General features: G+C 43.3%; 1 protein-coding gene across 5 annotated transcripts in view; it reads left to right on the top strand.

The window, feature by feature from the left end:
• TBC1D22A (TBC1 domain family member 22A) overlaps positions 1-22,224 on the top strand; it is a 5,448,426-nt gene that overhangs the window by 569,206 nt on the left and 4,856,996 nt on the right. The gene's annotated exons all lie outside the window — the stretch shown is intronic.

The following is a 22,224-nucleotide window of genomic DNA, read 5'->3' as shown; positions in this document are numbered from 1 at the left end:
TCTATCAGTTTCTTGTATTATTCTCCTACCCTATCATATCTTTAAGACTCTCTCTTTAGTCCATTTCCCTTTATTACCCTGTTTCTTACCTTTGAGGTAACTCTTCATTGCTATCGTTGGTAATCCTTCTTTTCTCCTCTTACCCTTTTGGGTAGTCTTTCTTCTTGATACTGTCATTCTTCTCTACATTATTATGTCAGATCAGAAAAGTAGTGTTGGTTTTAAACAGTGTAAGGATTGCGGCCGTAAGTTACTGCTTTCCGATGGCCATGACTTGTGTCTATTGTTTGAATGTCTCGCACCTTACTGTGGATCCCTCCATGTGAGATTTGTAGAAATTTTTTGACCAGGACTCTTGAGAGAAAGAACAAGTTAATCCTGAAAGGTCTTCTCATATCTCCTTTCTGTAAGGCTATCTCTGGGTTAGAGGGCTCACCCCCTCCTGCTAGACCCCCGTAAGAGATGTTCTTCCTCTTCCTCATCGAGGTCGTTCACTTCATCTCCCTCTGGAGGTCATAGGGAGTCGACTCATAAGAAAGTGAAAATTATTACGTCGGCGCTGCCACCTGTGACCCTTTAGGCTCCAGGCATGGCACCGCCCCAGTTGATTCTTGCTCCAGCCATGTCCTTATCGACACTGGCAACAGTTACATCGCAGCCCTTACTGGTATCGTCCATGCAGGTACAGTCCCCTTCGGCACCATTGGCATAATCCCCTTCTGCCTTGAGTATGACGTTACTGACATCACAGTGCAGACACGGCACTGACATGCTCTTTGGTACAGTCCTATTCAGCACCATCATTGTTACCGGTGAAGACACCTTCCTTGACAGCACCGTACCCATCGGTGCAGACACTTGCTTTTACTGTGCAGACACCTTTGACTTTGATGGCGCTGACTACTTCGACAGCATTCTCTTTGGTGCAGACATCCTCAGTTCACCTCTCGAGTTACCAAGGACCAAGTACTCTCCTGCCTTGGATCTATTTGTTGGTAGCTAGTATAGTCCTTTTCTAGAAAGGCCAGAATCGCCCTCAGCTTTCTTTATGAGGTCGACCAGGAGCCTCTTTGAACAAGATGTGTTGTGGCTTGTTGACCAGTTGCTTGTGGCCAGAGGTGTCTCTCAGCCATTGAAACCCATGTTCCCTCCTTCAGGTGAACGTATTTCTCCTCAAACTCCAGCGTGCACTCCTCCTTTGACTTCCACCCAAGTATCTAAACCCATTACTCCGACAGCAGCTTCCCTCCCTCCGATCCCAGGAGTGGATCTCACTTTGGAGCTGGAGGCATCCTTGTGGCCCTCGGTGCACTGGGCATTGGGCTCTTCTCAGGCCAGTGGCTGTGCTGTGAGAAAAGGCATTCTTGGTTCCACGCAGACTTTTTCTATGGCACCCTCCAGGAATCCTCCCTCTCTCATGCTCCACAGTCCTATTGAGACTCCTGGGCTGGGGTTCGGCATGTTGGGGTGGGGTGTAACCCTGGTTTTGAGGTTGTCGTGCTCTTTTCCAGGCTCCCATCTCTCCTTGGGCTGGCCAGCCTTCCAGGCCATGGAGAGGGCACTTGCCTCCGCTACTAAACCCCACATGTCGGAGTCCTCTCCTCCTCTGTGCCGCAACTCTCACAAGCCACAACCGCCGGGCACAAAGGCCTCCGATTTCTCCCCCTCAGGAGACCCCCTCTTTGCAGTCTTCCCCAGAACCTCCCACTGAGGAAGTACCCCACAAAGTGCAAGAGGAAGCACATGGACTCCACTAAGGAGTCTTTGACCGAGGATACGGACTTTGATGATGGGGAAGGTTCCCCACAGTCACCCTCTGATGAGGTGTCCTTTGGTGACATCCTCAAGATCCTCAGACAAAGGGTGACTGGAAGTCCTCTAATCCTTCCTCAGAGGAATCCGTATTCCTGGAGACCTTTCGTGCCCGGCCCTCTACCTCCTGGATTACCCCACCAGCCAATGAGCTTGTCCAGCTCATCATACAGTACGCATGGAAGGCTCCTGACAATAAGCGATACCATGGAGGCCTGATAAAATCTTATCTTCCCCAGCTGAGCATCCCCATTGGTGAAGAAGTCTTCCAGTAGATGCCATGGTGGTGGTGGTGGCTGCAACAAGAAAGACTTGCCAGAAGAGAGCCAAACTGTCCATCCACCCAGCAAGGAGTCCCGGGTGATAGACAGACTAGGGAAGCGTGTGTTTGCTTTATCGAGCTTCACCGTAAGGTCTTTGAACTATTTGGAACACAAAGCCCCTGAGGGCTCTTATCAACCCACTCTCTGAAACCTTGGTAGAAGCTTTTTCTGATGAGGTCCGTGACAACGTAGCTTCTCAGATAGCCACCCTAGAGTCCATTTCCAATTCTTCCATTCGTCTTATTTCTCATGCAGCAGAAGCAGCGGCTAGAGCAGCTGCCGCAAGTATAGTCACCAGACGATATGCCTGGATGCACCTTTGTGACTTTACGGACTCCTTTAAGTCTTCCTTCATGAACACCCCCATCGAGGCCGCTTCTTTGTTTGGCCCTAAAGTGAAAGATATGCTGGCAAGGTGCGAACAGCATGGCAAGACCGTATCTGCTGTTGGTGTCAGACACTCCACTCCTCAGCAATTTTACTCCAGAAATCAGAGGAGCAGGAAGATGTGGCAGAGGGGGAAACTCCAATGGAAGACGTCCCTTTCGGGGCAGAGGAGGGCCATGAAACCGGGGTTCCAGAGATTCTTTCTCTAGCCAACCCTTTCAGTTCTCCTGAAGCGTTGCCTGACTGCTCACCTCTGGAAGCTCTCGGGGGTCATTTTTCCTTGTACCCCACTGCCTGGAGAAACATAACCACCGACTCTTGGGTACAATGGATAATATCCAGAGGCTATCGCATCCCTTTCCATCTTTGTCCAACCTCATGCAGAGAATTACCAGAGTTCCACCCAGTCAAACGGAAGCAGCAGTACACGAAATCCAAAAGCTGCTACAAAAAGAGAGTCATCCAAATGGTCCCCCCAGACCAGATAGGATCTGGTTTTTACTCAAGGTTCTTTTTAGTGCCAAAAAAGACAGTGGACTGGAAACCAATTCTGGATCTCAGCACACTGAACAAATTTGTGAAAACAGAGAAATTCTGGATAGTCACAGTTCAGTCTATCCTTCCTCTTCTGAAAGAAGATGATTGGATGTGCTCTGTAGATCTTTATGATGCATATTACCACATAAAAATGGACAAACGCTCAAGAAGATAACCTCCACTTTTGCACAGGAACCAGTCACTACCAATTTTGAGCACTGCCCTTTGGTCTCTCTACAGCCCCCAGAGTATTCACCAAATACATGGCAGCGGTTATCACTCACTTGCTACTTCAAAGATTCCAGGCATTTCCATATCTAGACGACTGGCTCCTTATCGCCCCCACCAAGCGTCTACTGGAAAAAGCACTGCACTACACTCTCCTCACTGAACAATGCCTGGGAATTACTTTAAACTGGGAGAAGTCCAACACGACCCCAGCCCAATTTTTAGAATTCATTGGGGTACTGCTGGACGTGAGAAATTGCACAGCATCTCTTCCGGACCACAGGAGTTAAAGAATAAGGCATCAGGTTCAGCCACTGCTCTGCCACCACAAATCTCCCGCTCGATCTGTACTCCAACTCTTGGGGTAAATGGCAGCCTCGATCACCATTATTCCTCTAGCCAGATTCCACATGAGGCTCCTTCCGTGGTTCCGTCTACAACATCCTTTGTCTTTTCAGAAAAGTGTAACTCAGAGATGCAAGCAAGATTTACTCTGGTGGACGTCTTGAAATCCCCAACAAAGGTCTTGCCCCTGCAGTCCCCATCAGCTGAAAGCCACGGTGACAACGGATGCCTCTCTGATGGGGTTGGGGGGTTATGTCAGGGAAACTCGGTCCAATGCACCTGGTCAAAGACAGAGGCCCTTTTGCATATCACTGTCCTGGAATTGAGGGCAATGCTACTAGCATTGCAAGCATTCCATTCCATCATTCTGTCAGGGACTATTGTGATCCAGTTAGACAACATGTCAGTGGTCTGGTACATCAACAAGCAAGGGGGCACCAGATCTTATCCGTTATGCCGAGAGGACTTGAGAATATGTCAATGGACAATAGCTTCCAACCACTTTCTACATTCCTGGTAGCTCCAAAGGGATAGAAGACAAATTGAGCAGGTGCATTCTACAACCTCAGAAGTGGTCCCTCAACCCTGTCATAGCGGCAAAAATCTTCAACCGCTGATGCCAGCCTTGCTCTGACCTATTTGCCTCCCCAACCAACTGCAAGTGCAGCAACTATTTTGCTTTGACCCCCCCCCCCCAGATGACAGCCAATGAGAGACACTCTAGTCCATGCTTGGCCCTCGGGTCTACTTTATGCTTATCCTCCTCTCCCAATTTCTGAAGAAAGCACGGCAGTTGAAAAGCAAAATGATCTTCATTGCTCCATATTGGCCTTGACAAGTCTGGTTCCCCTTCCTCTGGCCTCACCTGCTAGATCAACTGTGGAGCCTCAATCCATCCGCAGGGTCTGACTCACTCCAATCTAGTGACCCTGAAACTGACAGCTTGGTTTCTCCACTTCCAATGGTTGCCAGGCAGGAAAACCTCTCGTCCCCAATGCGCAGTATTCTTATTGCATGTCATAAATCGTCCACCAGACTAATCCATCTCAATAAATGGAAAAGGTTTTCTCTATGGGCAGCGAATAAACAATTAGTCCCCTTGTCCGCCCCAGTTTCGGTGGTTTTGGATTACTTATCACATCTTTTCCACTCTGGGGTATCTGCCTCTACTGTTTGTGTGCATTTAGCTGCCATTTTGAATTTCCACATTGTTTTTCAGGATTCTTCGCTCATGTCACATAGACGCTGTAAAACTTTCTTGAAGGGGGTTCTTCACCTAAACTCTCCCTTTAGAGAACCGGTACAACCTTGGGATTTGGCCTTGGTCCTGCAAGCCTAACAGCTTCCCCCTTTGAACTTGCATCTTCATGTGATTTAAAATATCTCCCTTGGAAAACTTTGTTTCTGATTGTAATCGCATCGGCCAGCTGCTTGTCAGAACTTCAAGCCTTATGCATCAAACCTCCCTATCTTATCTTCCATAAGGATAGGGTATCACTGGGAACTAATTCTTCCTTTCTACCAAAAGTGGTGTCAGAGCGGTCTATCAACCAATCTGTTGACCTTCCAGTATTTTTCCTAATCAGTCTAACAAGGGAGAATATTGCGTGCACTCCTTGGATGTTCATTGGTAAATACAATTTTATCTGGACAGAACAAAATCTACCTATAAATCAGACCAACTATTTCTGGACCAAGACTAGGTCATCCTGTCTCAAAAGTTAAATTGGCTTCATGGTTGAGAAATTGTATTACCTTTGTCTACAACAAGAACAATGTCACCTTACCTCACAGAGTTGAAAGCACATTCTTCAAGGTCTATGGCAACTTCATCAGCTTCCCATGCTAAGGCTTCCCTCAGTGATATTTGCTCAGCTGCGACTTGGGCCAAACCTCGTACCTTTATTCTTCATTAGAAATTGGATTTGGCTTTCAGAGGTAGAGCTTCCTTTGGCTCCATAGTGCTCAGGAATGTCCTTCTGTGAGGGCCATTCAAGGATACAGGTAGCTGGGGACTCTGTCCCATCAGTAAGGAATGAAAGACGATTAACAACATCAGATAAAGAAGTAATGTCTTACCATAATGTTCCATCTGTGTTGTTGATCTTCAATCATTCATTACTCTCCACCCTCCACCCCCCTCCGGAGGTTCCTGGTTGATCTCCTTTATTTGTAGGTCTCTTATAACCAGAGGTAGCCACTACTTTTTGTCTGTCAACTTGCAAACTCAATCTGAGGTAACAGGGAGAAGAGCATTCTGGGTAGGACCTTGGCTTGAGAGTTTTTGCCTGATGCGAGCTTGATATATGGCCGGCTCGGTTCCGAGGACGGAAACGATAACCCATCAGTAATGAATGAACAAAGATCAATAACACAGATGGAACGTTATGGTAAGACATAACTTCTTTTTCATTTGTGTATGCACCTGCTGTTTTTGCAGGGAAGAGGGAAGACTGCCATATTGTGGTACTGGCTGAAACAAGGGAAGACCCAGAGTGCTTAAAACGTAAATTTAGAGGAAATGTATAACCCCCAAATGAATAGTACAGTGGAAAGGCACGTATTTTACACAAGGGATCAAAAGCCTGGTAAAAGTTTTGCACCATATATAACTGATTTGAGAAACAAGGCTAAAACGTGCAGATTTGGTGATTTGAGAGAGAAGCTGATAAGACAGGCTTGTGTGCGGTATTAGCAATGACATAGTGAGAAAGATTTTGCTTTGAGATGGTGATTTAACATTAAATAAGGCCATTGAGATTTGTCAGATATACGAGCTTACAGAAAAGACATAATTATGCTTATAAATGAGAATAGCTGCGGAAGGCACATTGACAAAGCTCATGTTGATAGTATGTAGCATGTGGTTAAAAGAAACAGGCCCAGGCATATGGCAGCTACTGTAGGTCCTGTAACAGTCCCTGGGAAACCCTGACTCTGTCCAGCAAATTCCAGTGCATGCGCAGTGAAGCATAAGGATGAGTTAGGAAAGTCAAAACGTGTGCCGCCACCTAGCTTCATAGTCTACTGTCATAGTTGTGGTGGAAATCACAAACCCAAAAGAGAAAAGTGCTTAGCCTTTGGTCAACAGTGTCATTCTTGCAGTAAGTGGAATCATTTCAAAAGGATTCGTAAATCAAATAAGGCACATTCTTTTATTAAGAGAGGCCATTCCAAGAGGTAAGTTGATCAATTAGAAAGCTGCGACCCTACTTATGTCTGTGCTTGGTGAAATAGTTAATGCAGTAGATTTGTGGGCAAAGAATGGAATGAAGCATAAACTGTTTGGATTAATGGGAGTCCTTTAGAGCTCAAAGTAGATACTGGCTCAAAGTACAATGTTATGTCAGCAAAAACGTTTGCTACAGTAAAAGGTACAGAACAACTTGATTTGGGAAAGCATGCAAAGCTTGTTGCTTATGGTGGTAAAGAGATTCAAACTGAAGGCTCAGTAGTTCATTCATGTTGTTCTGCTGGGAACAGCTATGACTTGCAATTTTTTGTAGTCTAGAGACAAATGCAGTCATTATTTAGCCTCAGAGAGTTTGAAAATGGGACTGCTTTCACTTAATAAAGAAGTTTACCATGTAAGCCTGCATGACAACAGCTCAGATTTCACCCAAACTATTTTTTCTGAGTATGCTGATATTTTTGCAGACAAATTAGGCAAATTACCAGTTGTGTACTGTATGAAGTTAGACCCAGAGGTCAGCCCAGTTATCAGATCAGCATGGAAAGTTCCAGTAGCTATGCAGAGCAGAGTCAAAGCTGAGCTAGACAGAATGGTGCAGCTAGAAGTACTTTGTCTACTAGAAGAACCCACTGAATGGGTATCCCCCTTGGTAGTAGCTCATAAGAAAAGCTCAGATTATATCAAAATATGTATTGAGCCAAGAGACTTGAACAAAGCATTAAAAAGACCTCACCATCCAATGCGCACAGTCTGCGGTTGCTGTCATCATGCCAAATGCTGCTGTTTTTTTCTGTCTTGGATGCAAATAGTTAAATCTGGCAAATTTTACTTGACCAAAAAATCTTCATTGTTAACCACATTCAGTACACCATTTGGATGATACAGATTTCTGAGAATGCCATTTGGGATAAATTCTGTCAGTGAAGTCTTTTTTTCAGGCTACCCCCGTGTTATTATAGTAGAGGATATTCTAGTTGGAGACAATGGTGAAGTCAAACAAATTTCTGGAAAGGTCACGTTAAGTGAATCCTCACAAGTGTAAATTCAGGCTACGAGAAGTTACTTATGTTAGTCACATGTTTGCCAAGTCAGGTTTACGACCAGATCCTTCCAAGCAAACAGCAATTCTCGACATGCCACCTCCAGGCAATGTTCAAGCCCTAGAACATTTTCTTGGCATGGTTAACTATCTTGGCAAGTTCATTCCAGGTTTGAGCCAACTTTCTGCTTTGTTCAAAGAGCTGGCATGCAAAGATGTAACCTGGTCCTGGTTAGAACAACACCAAAGAGCATGTGATGTCCTGAAGCAGAAAATTGCCAACACACCAACTCTCAGCTACTATGATGTTTATAAACCAGTTACTCGTTCCTGTGATGCTTCTACATTTGGTCTAGGTGCAGTCATTCTTCATGAAGGTAAACCAGTAGCCTATGCATTGAGAACTCTTACACAGACTGAGATGCAATATACCCAGATTAAGAAAAAGCTTTTAGCAATTGTGTTTGTATTTTCGAAGTTCCATGATTGTATTTATGGTTCCAGTAGCTATGCTGATAATCAACCTCTAGTTGCTATTTTAAGAAAGTCTGTGCATGCAGCTTCTGCCAGACTGCAACCTATGATGGTCAAAAAGTACAATTTCATTCTTGTCTGTACAAAACGCAAACTTCTTTATTTTGCTGTTACTTTATCTAGATCACCCAGAAAAAGCAGCATAACAATGAGCAACTTGATTTTGAAGTCATGCAAGTGAGAAATTTTTCTTCCACACATCTTGATGAGCTCTGAATTCACACAACTTCAGATCCAGTTCTCTAGAAGCTAAACCTCTTTATCAGCCAAGGACGGCCTTCAGAGCAGTCTTGTTTACCAGTAGGAGTGCAACCATATTTTCCATACAGAGATGAGATTTTGTCAGACAATGGTATTATCATGAAAGGTCCTAAAGTGATTGTTCCAAAGTCCTTGAAACAAGAGTACATTAAGATCTTGTATCATGGCCAGCCAGGAACTGATTCTACAAAAAGAAGGGTGACAGGTCTAGTATTTTGGCCTTCTAAGTCAAGAGATATTGAGAAAGTACTTTTATCTTGTTCAGTATGTAATAGTACAAAGCCACATCAACAAAAAGAACCACTTCAGTTAAGCCAGATTGCTGAACTACCTTGGTCAACAGTTGAATGGTCAATATTACTTGATATTAGTAGACTCTTATTCAGATTGATTCGAGATTGACAAACTTCCCATCCTAACTTCCAGTACAGTCATTACTAAGTTGAAGCAACATTTTTCGGTCCACGGTAGTCCACACAGTTATTTCTGACAACGGTGCACAGTTTACTAGTCAGCGGTTCAAGAAATTTGCAGAAGAGTGGGATTTTGTTCATATTACGAGTAGTCCTGAATACCCTCAGTCAAACGGTTTGGCTGAACGTGCAGTTCAAAGTGCAAAACAGGTGTTAGAGAAATCCAGATGTGGCAATACCAATGTTTTTCTCAAGTTGTTAAATCTCAGAAACATTCCTCATGATAAACATCTTGGTTCACCTGCCCAGACACTTATGTTGAGACAAACTAGAACCACATTACCAATCAGCGGTAATTTATTGGTTCCGAATGCTAAGAACAACAAAGTAGTAAAAGCCCAACTGTTGAAAAAACGTCCCATAAGTCTTACAATGATAAAACCAGCAAACCTCTCAGTTCTTTACAAAAAGGGGAGATAATGTGGATGCTGACATCAAAAGGTTTTGATCACATCGGATTTGTCAAACGTTTGTGTCAAGAGCTGAGAGCGTACATTGTGGAATCACAAAGAATGGAGTTCAGACAAAATCGGAAGCATCTGTTACAAGTGTCTGAACCAGTGTTACAGCATCTTGCCTGTGACAAAGACCCTTGTCCTCAGAGTGACTTGTCCAGTGTTCTTGTTCCAGAGGACATTCCATCAGCAATCCCCGTTCATGAGAAAATCCCTGAGACTCCTCAAGAAGAACATTCCCCATGACTGTCCCCCATTTCTAACTAATATGTCACAAAAGCAGGTCACATCTTGAAACCTACTTCCAGATACATGGCAACCAGGACATGACCCTTGTTTTTCTTTATTAGTGTCTGTATAATTGCATGCCTATTCAAATATTGTTGTTTATATGAGACATCTCAATAAAGAGGGAGGATGTAGATCAGTGTGTGTGATATACCCTTAAGAAGCTTTCCAGTGAGTCAGCACATGCATATAAGTAGTGAACATGTGCAAGCAAGAGTGCCATTTTGAGTGAGCAGCCAGAATGTGAGCATGCAAGTTATGTAGTCAGTCAGTTTAAGTTTAATGTTCCTGCCATCCATCCTGATGTATTTGTATACAACAAACTACTTAAACCAACACCTAAGCCTCAACATATTAATGTATATAAGAAGAGCGACAGTCATGTTCAGCCATTACAGGAAAGGGTTAGGAGATGTATGCATGCATGTATGCAAGGAGCTGCATATCATTATCTTCCTGGGAGGTAACAGTAAGCAGGTAGAGGGGTTACATTAGGTGTGTGTGAGTGAATATCATTGAATGGATGTGACTGTATGTGTGTGTGTGTGTGTGTGGGAGGGCAGTTGTCATTCTTCCACACACCAACAGAGGAATGAACAGAGCCAGCAACATTAGGTGGGGGGGGACACTAGATACCAGGAATTCCAGTAATAACGGCCACACAGGTAAAAAAACACACTCTCCAAAGCTAAGAATACAGCATACATGGGACCAGATGACATCCCGGGCTGTGTACTTACTACATAAACTACAAAATGAACTGGCACCTCACTTAAGTGTCATGTTTAATCATACCCTCACCTCAGGCTTCGTGCCCACTGAGTGGAGCACAGCTACAGTTATCCCACTCCACAAGGAGGAGCTACCGCCCCATCAGTCTGACGAGCCTGATCTGCAAGGCCATGGAATGTATTATCATGGAACTTATAAACAAAGACATTGGCAACCATAAAACACTGGACCCCACCCAGTTTGGGTTCATGAAGGGCCAATCTTTTCTCCCGAACCTGATTGACTTCTTTGAATCAGTCTCCAGAGCTGTGGACGAGGGTAAGGTGGTCCACACAGCCTATCTGGACCTCGCCAAGGCCTTTGACACCATCCCCCATTCTGGAATCCCAGATAAACTTACTAAGCTGGACATTAATCCCTACGTCACTCGAAGGGTTGCCAACTGGCTTACTGCAGAACCCACACTGTAAAAGTAGCTGACTCTAAATCCAGCTCCAGACAAGTGGAGTACCTCAGGGTTCAGTCCTGGGACCTCTCTTGTTTGGCATCTACTTCTCTGAAGTACATGCCAACACTAAGGGACTCTGGCTAACAAAGTTTGCAGATGACTGCAAACTGGAAGCCATTATTGAATCCCCAAATGATGTGGATACTCTACAAAAGGGCCTTACAGAAACAGATGCTTGCTGCCAGAGCCATGGGCTCAAGCTCAATGCCAAGAAATGTATAGTTATCCCCTTTGGGAAAAAACATGTACCCGTGAATTACCACATAGGTGGCAGTACACTAATCACCGAATGTGTGTTGAGACGTAGGGACACAGGTGGACAGTGGTCTCAACTTCAATAACCACATCACCACAACAGTCAGGAAATCCTTTTATGTAGCACACCTCATCACTAAGGGCTTTTCATCCAGAAAAAAAGGAGATTATTGTCCCACTGTACTCATCCCTCATTAGACCCATTATAGAATACAACGCCCCATTTGGTATGTACCTCTCAAGACATCTGCAACAACTGGAAAGTCCGCAGAAATACCTCACTAAAAGAATCACAGGCCTAAAGCAGATGCCCTATGCTGACTGCCCTAAAAAACTCCAGCTATACTCTGTCGCATATTGTCTACTCTGAGGCGATCTCTGCTTAACATGCAAGGCCATGTCAAACCCAGAGCTGTTGGACATGCTACACTTAAAGAAATCCCAATCCCTCAGAGCCACACGCTCCAGGGTTCTAAACCTTGTTTTCACAATAAACAAAACATGCTGGAGGGATAGGTTCCTGACCCAGAGACTCCCCAGACTCTGGAATAGTCTGCCCATACATGTCAAGCAGAGCGCCTCTTTGGCCCTCTTCAAAAGGAACCTTGCTGATTGGATGGGAGAAAGGAAATTCACCCCGGGGATCACGTCAGTCGCCCTGCTAAACATGGGTCCAGGGAAGTAAATACTGTGGGAAGAAATAGCCAGGGAATTGTTATGGCTAGGCTTGTATAGGCCCTAGGGCGGATAGCCTAGTACCAACCTATGAGCCTATGTTGTACCCTGCCTAGGATACAACTGACCAGCTTCACAAAGCTCTGGCTTCCTCCTACACCTTCACTCGGTTTGGACAATCTAGACAAGTGAAATTAGCAGTCTGAGTGGTGAAATCCACAGCACTTTCTTACCAACTCCAGAGGAAGCAGCTCTGAGGTTTCACAGGAATAGCAGTCATCCTTGAAGCATCATTTCTGACAGGCAAGTCCCCACAGATGAACACTTCAACACAGAAATTGTTGCCCTTTTAAAAAATATATTACTATATTTTATTTGGTAACTAAAAGTGGTACTTTGTCACCATGCTGGCACTTTTCTGTTAGTGACGGGTATTGTTAGCTAAGGGCTTAGTTTTTGGGTTTGAGGGCTATATCTGTATGGTAAAAGTGTACTGTTATATAAACTGCTGTTTTATTTATGAGAATTTAAGGATCAGAAAATGTTTTAATGGGAAGAAAATGATTGGTATGTTTTTAATGCATGTGTACACTTTGTAACAACTTGCCTGTCATGGCCTATTGTAAATAAGTGTTTTTTTTTCTTACAGGGATTTTTGTACTTCTCTGTCGCTTTTTACAGAAAAAGGGGGGGGGGGGTAAGTGTAATTCTCTGTGCGTGTGCGCTGCTTGTGAACACTTCAGTGACAATTTCCTTCCAACCAACTCTTCCCAGTACTGCTTATCAGCATTCAGACCTTGACTTTGGCAGCAGCGTGGATACTTAATCCAGTCTATTGGAGAGGCTGTTCTCCTGTTGTACCTAAAGTGAAGAAATAACAGAATAAAGAGCCCTTGTCAACACCACAGGCTCAGACAGTACTGCAGCTGTTAGTGAATCAACCTGTAGTGGCCAACAGGTGTTCCTCAGACCAGTCACTTGCTTCACTGGGTTCCTCTAGTGTAGTCCTTTCAACCACCATGGACCAGGGGTCAGTCATGTCTAATTTGGCATGTGAGAACTATCTCCTCTGGGGTGGGAGATGCTTCTTAGAGTAACCCTGACTGAAGTGCCATCTCCTTTGTCAGTCTTCTTCTAAGGTTTTTGCATGCAAAGAAAAAAAACACAAAAAGTTCAACATCATTTAACTAAAGACATGGTGTCTGTTCATAAAGGTGATTTTTTTACCTAGGCAGTTATTACAGGCTGTTAATCAGGTGCTAAAACATCAATACCTGAGGGAAATGTCACTAAAGAAATTCCAGAGGAAATGTTTGAGAATTCTAATATTGATAGAGACTGGGCTTCTGCTTCTGTAGATTCCAAAGCTCATAACTGTGAATATTTATATTGATCCCTGTTGCAGGAACCTTATCTGTATGTGGTACGTCCTACCAAGGGCGTAGCATTTGGCCAGCTTTCAAACCTTCAGGACCCTTTCCATGCACCCAAACTGCCAGGCAGCACAAGCTGCACTGACTAAAAGACAATTTGGGCCCCAAGCATTTCAGAGCTTTATTGACGCCGAAGAGTATGATCCTGTAAGGCTTTTGAGTATCAGTGGTTAGCTTGGTTCTTTTCCTTTGCTGGGCAGATACATTCCCCTTGGGAAAAACCCTTCCATTTTATAAATATTGTTTGTGTTTATCACTTTTCCTCTTCAGAAAAGTTATTTTAAAGCTGCAAGTTTGTGTTTTAATGGACTGTCATGAGACTGTATCATACTTTTAAACGGGAGCGCTCTTTTATTCTCTTAATTTAGAAGTTTTGTAAAGTAACTGAAAACCAATTTTCTGTGGAGAAAATGTGGTTATTTTATGTTTTTGACAGTGACAAAATATTTCAAAGCGCTCTTTACTGTGTTTTTCTGCGAAAAAGTGACTTTTTTAAAAGAAGTTTTTATCATCATTCTCTGCTCGTCTTCCCCAGTTGAAAGACACCATTATTGACCTGAGCATGGAAAAAGCAACCTGTACCACCATTGGTCTTTCATCCAGCCACAAAGAGAAAAAGTTAAGCAAACAACATATGCCATCACAGCAGTCTAGCAAAGTGCCTCAGCTGCATATTGGTGACTCTACTATGAACATTTGCTCTACCTCAGTTCACTCATCTTTTATCCCATATCCCTCTGGTAGCACTTACAGCCACTGAAGACCAGGGTTTAGCCACATTCTCTATGGTTGTTGATGCCCCCTCAGTGGGCAAGGGAGACCCCCTCTTGTTCTTGGAAGAGAGAACAGGGAAGACTTCCCTGCTGTGTCAGAAAGCAGTGCCCTTCCCTGGGGAAACTGCGGTTGCCATTAGTAACATGCTTGACTCCATTTTTTCTTGTCATAAAGAAACCCAAAACTAATGTCTGCTTCTCCTCAAATTTCCTTAGGAGTAGTTTTCTTGGTCTTGCTCAGGGTTTAATTCAAACCATTGATTCTTCTTGTAAAGTAGTTTCTGGGTACGTCTTTTCCTGAAGAAATTCAAGATTCTGAATCTGAACAGGAAGATGAAGGGAAAGAGATATAAGGTTTTATCCTCAAATGTTTTCTTCACACTCTGAGGAGAGCTCAGTTTCGGATTCTCCCTGTGTGTGTGTGTGTGTGTGGGGGGGGGGGGGGTTCTCTTTTTGTGAAACTGTTGCTAGATTGTGCCAGTGTTTTCAGTGAGAGAACGCTTAGGTTTCTCAGTCCCTCAAAAAATACTGTGTGTTGTTACAGGAAGGAATTTCCAGAACCTACACCCATTCCTCCTTCTCTGTCTGCTTTACAGGATGTGTGAGTTACTGCCTACAATTTTCCTTCTAGTCAGCTTGCTGTGCCTAAAAAGGCAAATAAGACATATCAAGTTCATCAGTCTTTTAAAATTTTCTACACTATTCCAAAACCTGACTGAGCAGATACAGATTTAGTTGATCCCACTGCTGCCACACACTTCCAATCTTATTATGGGACAATTATTCCTAATTAAGGGAAAAAAGTGTATACTAATGCATCTTTGATTTTCAGAATTTTAAATTGTCATGCTCATATGTTAGTTTGTTTTAACTAAATTTTGAGGAATGTTAGTTTCTTCTTGTGATGAAAAATCTGCTTTAAATTATTTAGTTTATTCTATTCTACAGGTCACAACTTATTGGTTACAGTGTGTGTTTCACTTTGTTGATACTTCTTCCAGGACTATGGCCACCGGTACTGTTTTAAGGAGGTCTGCATGGCTGGATTCACAGAACCTCCCAGATGATGATAAAAATTAGATTCTAGATTCCCGTTTGGATAGAGATTTAGTTTTTGGCCCTTCTGCTGCAGAGGTGATCAAAAAGTGTGATAAGAGAGATAAACTGATCCAGGGAATCTCTGAGATTTTTCCAACCCTCATTTTCTAAATTGTCTAAGGTATTATGTAACTCCTCATCCAATTTTGGCAAAAAGCAGAATAAGTAGAAACAATAAAAATACAGGTAAACAAATGTTTAAGAAAAAATAACAAAGGGGGTTCTAAAAAGAAGCCTCAAACTTCCCAAAACCAAGGATATTCCAACAAGTCTGAATGAGTATTAAAGAGACCTTCCTGGCCCCTTTTTCCTTCCAGAAAGTCTGAATCTCCATTTTTTTTTTCTGGCAACAATTCATCAAGTTTACACATAGCAGTGGTAGGAAATTCCTCCTGCAGAGCAAACTGTATTGTTTCCACAAGTTTTTCATCACATGCTGTCCTAAGGAGTGATAGAACCAGTTGTTTCTTAATTCAATGATGTACTTAGTGTCAACAAAAGCAAATACTTGACCAGTTCTGGATCTTTCTTTACTAAATCCGTTTGTGATAGTGCCCAATTTCAAATTATGTCACTTCACAGCCTGTTACCTCTTCCTCCTGTTTCACATTTTCTGGTAACACTAGACTTAAAATATGCTTATCGTCATGTCTCTATTCACCCATACTTCAGGTGTTTCTTAAGGTTTTGTGTGTCTTACTCACATTACCAGTTCTGTGCCTTATGCTTTGGACTATCCACTGCACCAAAGGTGTTGACTAAGTGTCTAGCTTCTGTTATAGCTTAGTGAAGGCTACTATCCATATTTTCCATGTTTAGATGTTTTATCTTTGCAAAGTCTTTTTCAGAGTGCCAGGAATCTCGGTCTCTTGGGTGAGAGATCTCTTACACATGCTGGGATTCCAAGAGAAAATTCAAAAGTCTTCCTTGACTCCTCAAAGAGATAGGGGGCCAGACCTGCAGTGAGATTCCGATTCCATTGGTCAAGATTATGCTTAAATAGTGTTAGGGATAAACTCTTCTTCACATAAATGGGAAGCCTGTTCCAGAGCATGGGGATTCTCTGAGACACATCAGTCTCACCAGCATGTTTTAAATTCTTAGATCTAGTGGTTTTGATCCTGTTTGTTTTGCAGATATGCAAAAGGTCCATCAGAGCTGGATTTGAGGATGCCTTGTATTCCAGGCTTAGATAGCCTCTCAATAAACCTGTAGGAGACGGAGTATAGAGATTTAGGGCTTTAAGGTGATCCATATAGGACAGTGTGTTTATACCCTTGATTCTCCTGGTAGGGAACCTTTGTGGGCATTTCAACTGTTGCATATATCTGGTCAGGTACATGTCAAAGGGGTATTATACTCAGTGATGGGTCTGATAAGAGATGAATAAAGTGAACATTATGACTTCCTTGGACCTGAATGCCATGCCCTTACTTATACATTGGACAGCATAGAATGAAATTTTTTACAACTTGGCCTCATTTTGATCAAAGGCCAGATTACTGTTTACGTATGTTCCCATATCCCTGACTACCAGGTCAATTCTTAGAGGTGTCTTATCGGTGGAGTAATATTAGCCTTTACCTCCGAGAAGTATAAGCCAAATAAAAGTGGTCTGAGCATGGAGCCCTGACCCATCCCGCTGGTGACTGGCTTCTTAATGGAGGTGGTATCACCAGTTCTGACTTCCTGAATCCTGTCTGTGAGTCAGCTGACAATCCAGGGAATTATGTAGGGTTTATGCTCAGTGTAGTGAATTTGTGACATATACCTCAGTGGGGTTTTGTATTGAATGCCTTAGCCAGGTCCAGGTAGGCAGTATGCACTCTTCTCCCCTCATCTGTTACTTTGATGACCTTCTCAAAGAAGTCCACGAGGTTTAGTAGGCATGACATTCCCTTGACAAAGCCAAACTAGGTTAGGTCCAGTGGCTGAACGTTGCTATGTCTGTTGATCATTTCCATGATAATTCATTCCATGATTTTGCATAGTAGACTAGTCGGACTAATAGGTTTCTGGTTTCCAGGGTTGGATGATGGTCCACCCTTGTGAAATGGGATAACCATCGCAGTCCTCCATTCTTGTGATATAACACATTTTGAGGCTATCCCCGAAAACACTGAAGAGCCAGCAAAAACCACTGTCCCACAAATAAATTACGAACCACTTGTTTTATTTAAAGTATTTTCCTTTTGACATTTTGAGGCTATAGTTTAAAAGTGACTCAGGTAGTCCTGATAGGTCATGTTTAAAGCTGTTTAGGAGGCATCCTGGGATATTGTTTGGCGTAAGCAAGCACCACCAGAACCTGCTTCCTGTTAATAGTTGGAGGGGGTATGCTGATAGGTATTTCATGGGGGGGTATGCTGATAGGTATTTCATGGGGGGGGGGGTGGCAGGGGGAAGTAGGGAATTAAGTTTGTGCTGAATTTGTCAGCCAGCAAATTCACTATGTCACTGTGTTCAGTGAAGGTGATACCAGTGACCACCAGTTCGGCAGACTGATGTGAGCTTTGAGATTTCAGACATAGCTGTAGAAGTCCTTTTGGTTGTGTTTAGCCTGTTAAGCTATTTTGACCTTCTAATTGGCCTTGTTGGACTTAATTAGCTGTCTTAGTTTCAGGTTTAGTTTAATTTCATTATGGGAGTTCCCCTTCCTGATTTCTGATTGTCAAGAGAGAAATCATTTGATGGAGATAAGATATCCTTAAATCCAGGTCTCCTCTTCTCCCTCTGTGTTCCAAAGCAGTTAGTCACAAAAGACACCGTGGACATTGTTGGGGAGCAGTTTCAGGAGGGATAAAAAGTGCAGAGTGTGTTTTTGTGTGTGTGTGTGGGGGGGGGGGACACCAAGGGTAAACGCAAGTACATAAATATCAAAGAGATGCTTGCCCTGATAAAGCATTCATCTCTTTTACTGTCTTTGTTCCCCAGGACCTCTTCAGGTTGTTACAGACAATACCACAATCCTGTGATACATCAGCAATCTGGGGGGGGGGGTCATACCCGTTTTGCAGAGTAGTTATGTCAGCTTGATATATAGCTTTGCAGCACAGTCGCACTCTGCAGGCATCCCACATTTCACAAGAGCAAAACTGTGTGGCAGACAAGCTGAGAAGGACCAGAGCAGACTCCCACGAATGGAAAATAGATTGGGGGTGGTCTTCCAGGATTTGATACATCTGTGGGAAGATCCTTAAGTAGACTAATTTGCCTTGTCTCTGAGCAACCAACTGGCAAGATGCTGTTCAAGGACTCCATGCAAAAAGGCTAGAAGACAGATGCCCTTTTTTTTTTTCTTGGACGAGAATGTTCCTGTATGGTTTTCCACCCTATACACTAATATCCAGGATGCTTTTAAAGATTCAGAATTGCTCCCTAGATCATTGTGGTGACTCTCTCATGGCCCAGGCAACCGTGGATGTTCTTCATGTTTCACTGTTGCAGTCATGATCTGTGGGTTATCCAAGCTGTGTTGGCCCTTGGTCGGCCCGAATACCAGAGTCAGTGTCTTTCTGTGTTAGCTGCTGTCTATTGTTGACTGATGTCAGGTCATCAGTGCTATAAAGCAAGGCAGCTGATGCCATTACATCAGTCTTTCTTGCTGTGGAACCTATAGCAGAAGCATCTCGCAAGGTTGCCAGTCAGTTGCTACCAGAGCCAGAGTTTGAATTACAGCTGAAAACATCTAAAGCTAAGTACTCCGTTGGGGATCCTTTTTTCTTGCACTAACCGATGTCCAAAAAAGTTAACAATTGTCTGTGGAAAGCGGATCCCACAACGAGACTTCCATTCATACTGCATCACTTGTTTAGGCCCAGGCCATGACGTCCCCCATTGCCAGTTCTGTGCCCTCTTTAACATGAGAACCATTCGTCGTAGCGCTCTTATTGTAGACGAGTATTTTTGTCTTCCCATTCTGTATTGGCATCCGTCAGCCAACAATCCGTAGACATTCCGAAAAAATGTAGAGATAAAGATGGAGACAAACGACACAAACCTAAGCCTTCTGACGACTTTACCGCTTAGCAGGTCATCAGTTCTCTGGAATTCAGTGAGGTGCTTTCGCAGCCCCTGATGCCCGATACAATATCTACGCAGGCCTCTACTGAGACCCTTTTGGAGTCTAGTATGCCGCAGAAATCTTTTTCGTCTTCTGAGCCTTTGGTTGTCTCTGCCTTGGTTAGGTCTGGAGCTGCAACTCAGGCACCAGCTTCTGAGGAGGCCTTTCACACTACCGAATCTAGACAAAAAATGACCTATTCTCATCCGACTACCATTTCTCTCAGACCAATGGATACTCTTAGACCTAGAACCCAGGCCACTCCTAGAAAATCTACCTCTAGCCACCATCTTACTCCTGTTCCACCACCCCAAGCCCAAATGCTTAAAATGGCAGAGGATCTTATCTCACTTATCAGGGGTAGTCAGGCCACAACTTCTAAAACAAAAAGACACCCTTCTCCTGAAATACTGACAAAACAGGATTCTGAGGAATCTGATTATTCATATTTTAAATAATTGAAGAGGAACAACAACCTCTGACTGCTTATGAGGATTCAGATGCAGAGGAATCCATTCCTTCTGCTTCCACCACCAGAAGACCTATCCTTTGGGGAAACCCTTCACACCCTTAGGGAACATTTCCACTGGGAGTCCCAGGACTTCCATCAGTCTAAGAAAAGAATAAGAGAGTTTCTAGACCTGCCCCAGCACAGACCCTTGGCCATCCTCCCTATCTTACAGGTGGTGTATGATGTTTCCCATGAATCCAGCTTAGCCGCTGATGCCCTCCCACCTGCTCACAGTAAACCTGGCAGGTATTACAGAGTACCGGATTCTCACAAATACCTGTACAGAAATCCTGCTGCAGACCTGGAGGTCGTTATACAGGGACCAAAAGGAGCTAAGGCTAGTTCTGCAAAGAATCCTATTCCATCTGACAAGGATTCCAGAGCTCTGGACAGATGGGGTAAAAAGGTATACACCTCTGCAACCTTAGCTGCAGAGCACTCAACTGTCAAAATAACAACAACAACACACTTTGGAATGATTAAAGCAAAATATTTCAACCTTTCCTGACTGTGCCAATTCGAAAGAGATAACAGATTTACTGCACTCTGATTTTCATGTGGCCAAACACTAATTACACTGTGGATATGCCGCCCTAGAAGCCTCAAGCAGAGCAGCGGTGTCAGGATCTGTCATTAAGATACATGCATGGTTGAAGGAACAACCACTCCCTGATCATGTCAAGTCTAAATTAATTGATGTACCCTTGGGTAAGGACTGCTTGTTTGGAGTAAAAGCAGAAGTGCTTAAAAAGATGGAAGATAAATCAAAATCTATGTAAACCGTAAAAGATTTCTTTCAGGTACAACCTCCTAGGTTCAGCAGGAATTTTCCCTGTAAGCACTGGTCCTTACCTGCCACTAGCAGACAGGGGCAAGGTAAGCCCTGCAGGGACAGACCACCCAGACTCCTTTCTGAATATTGGAGCTTAATCAATGCTCTCCATGCACTACAAAACTATTCAAGGCCCACTCAACCAGGGTCTTGGTTTCTTGTCTACTTTTTTTGGAAAGGGTTGCATTCTAGAAATATTTTAGAAGCTGCTACTTGGTCCTCTGGACATACTTTTGCAATGCACTATAAACTTCATTCCTCCTCTAGGTTCAGGTCAGACTTTGCAAGGGCCATTATTCAAGGGGTCTTGAACTCTTCTCCTACCACTTCTAGGGCAGTCTACCCATATAGTTCAGGCTACTGCAGCAGTTACCAATATAATGAACACAGTGCAGTTGTATAAGTAAAGTTAGCATTAACAGTAGATGTTCAAACAATCACTGCTGTAGTAGCCTTTCTCTCCTTCCCTCCATCCATCTATCCCCCTTGTTTTTTGGTGTGTTTTTTATACCAGGGTGTGGTCACTTATTTTCTTTTTCTTAGCATTGTCCTGTCAAGGCTCAGCCTCCCTCTGTCTGTTGGCAGGAAAAGTTCTGAAAGGTTTGAAGCCCAAGCTTGTCTTTTAGTCAGTTCAGCTTGAGCTGACTGATGGCTTGGGTGCATGGAAAGTGCTATGAAGCTTTGGAAGCTGGTCAGGTGTTATATCTGTGGCAGGATATGACCTATACAGCTAACTACTGCGGTAGTGATCCTTCGAGCATCTACTGTTATGATAAGTTTACTTACACAGCTGTATTTTTCAAAGAAACTTTGTTCTCTCCATCTTTTTTGGAGGTAATGTCTTTCTCTGTCTATTTCCAGGATAAATGAGATAGTTTTGTGGGAACAAGTGGACATTCCCCCTGAACTGAAGAGATAGTATATGTTGCAAGTGGATATGCCTCAGTCTACACCTATGCCTCCCATTTTGCCAACCTTGGAGGATGTGTTTTAATGCTGCCTGTAATAATTCTAACTCTCAACCCCCAATCCCAAAAAAAGACAGATAAACTGTACAAATTACATTAAACTAACCTATTTTTGTTTTCTCATCTTAAATCTAACCATCTCTATATCTACCTCTTTGCCTGCTGGGAACAAACTATTGAATCAATACCAACCCCTCCCCTGAGGACAAAGAAGGCAGGGTATTAGACAGACTTTGTAAGAGAATTTTCTCTTCTTCCATGTATAGAATTCTTAACTATGAGGCAGACATGTGGAAGTTTATTCTCTTCTCTGCAAACAGTTTGAAGGGAATACTCTGCCTCCTTTCCTTCAGAGGATAGCTGCTTTCTGAATTGTATTGTTTGTAATGTTTCACAAGTATCAAAACATGCTTTGAAGAGATCAGATGTTGTTTCTAGGGCCAGTACTACTGATAAAGTTTTGAAGATATGCACCTGAGTATGTAACCAAAAGTTTGCTGA

The sequence above is a fragment of the Protopterus annectens genome, chromosome 11.part0, assembly GCF_019279795.1.
Source record: "Protopterus annectens isolate FY-2018-M chromosome 11.part0, PAN1.0, whole genome shotgun sequence".
NCBI classification, from domain to species: domain Eukaryota; kingdom Metazoa; phylum Chordata; order Ceratodontiformes; family Protopteridae; genus Protopterus; species Protopterus annectens.
The sequence above is the reverse complement of the archived record's forward strand: the minus strand, read 5'-3'. Positions and strand labels throughout refer to the sequence as shown.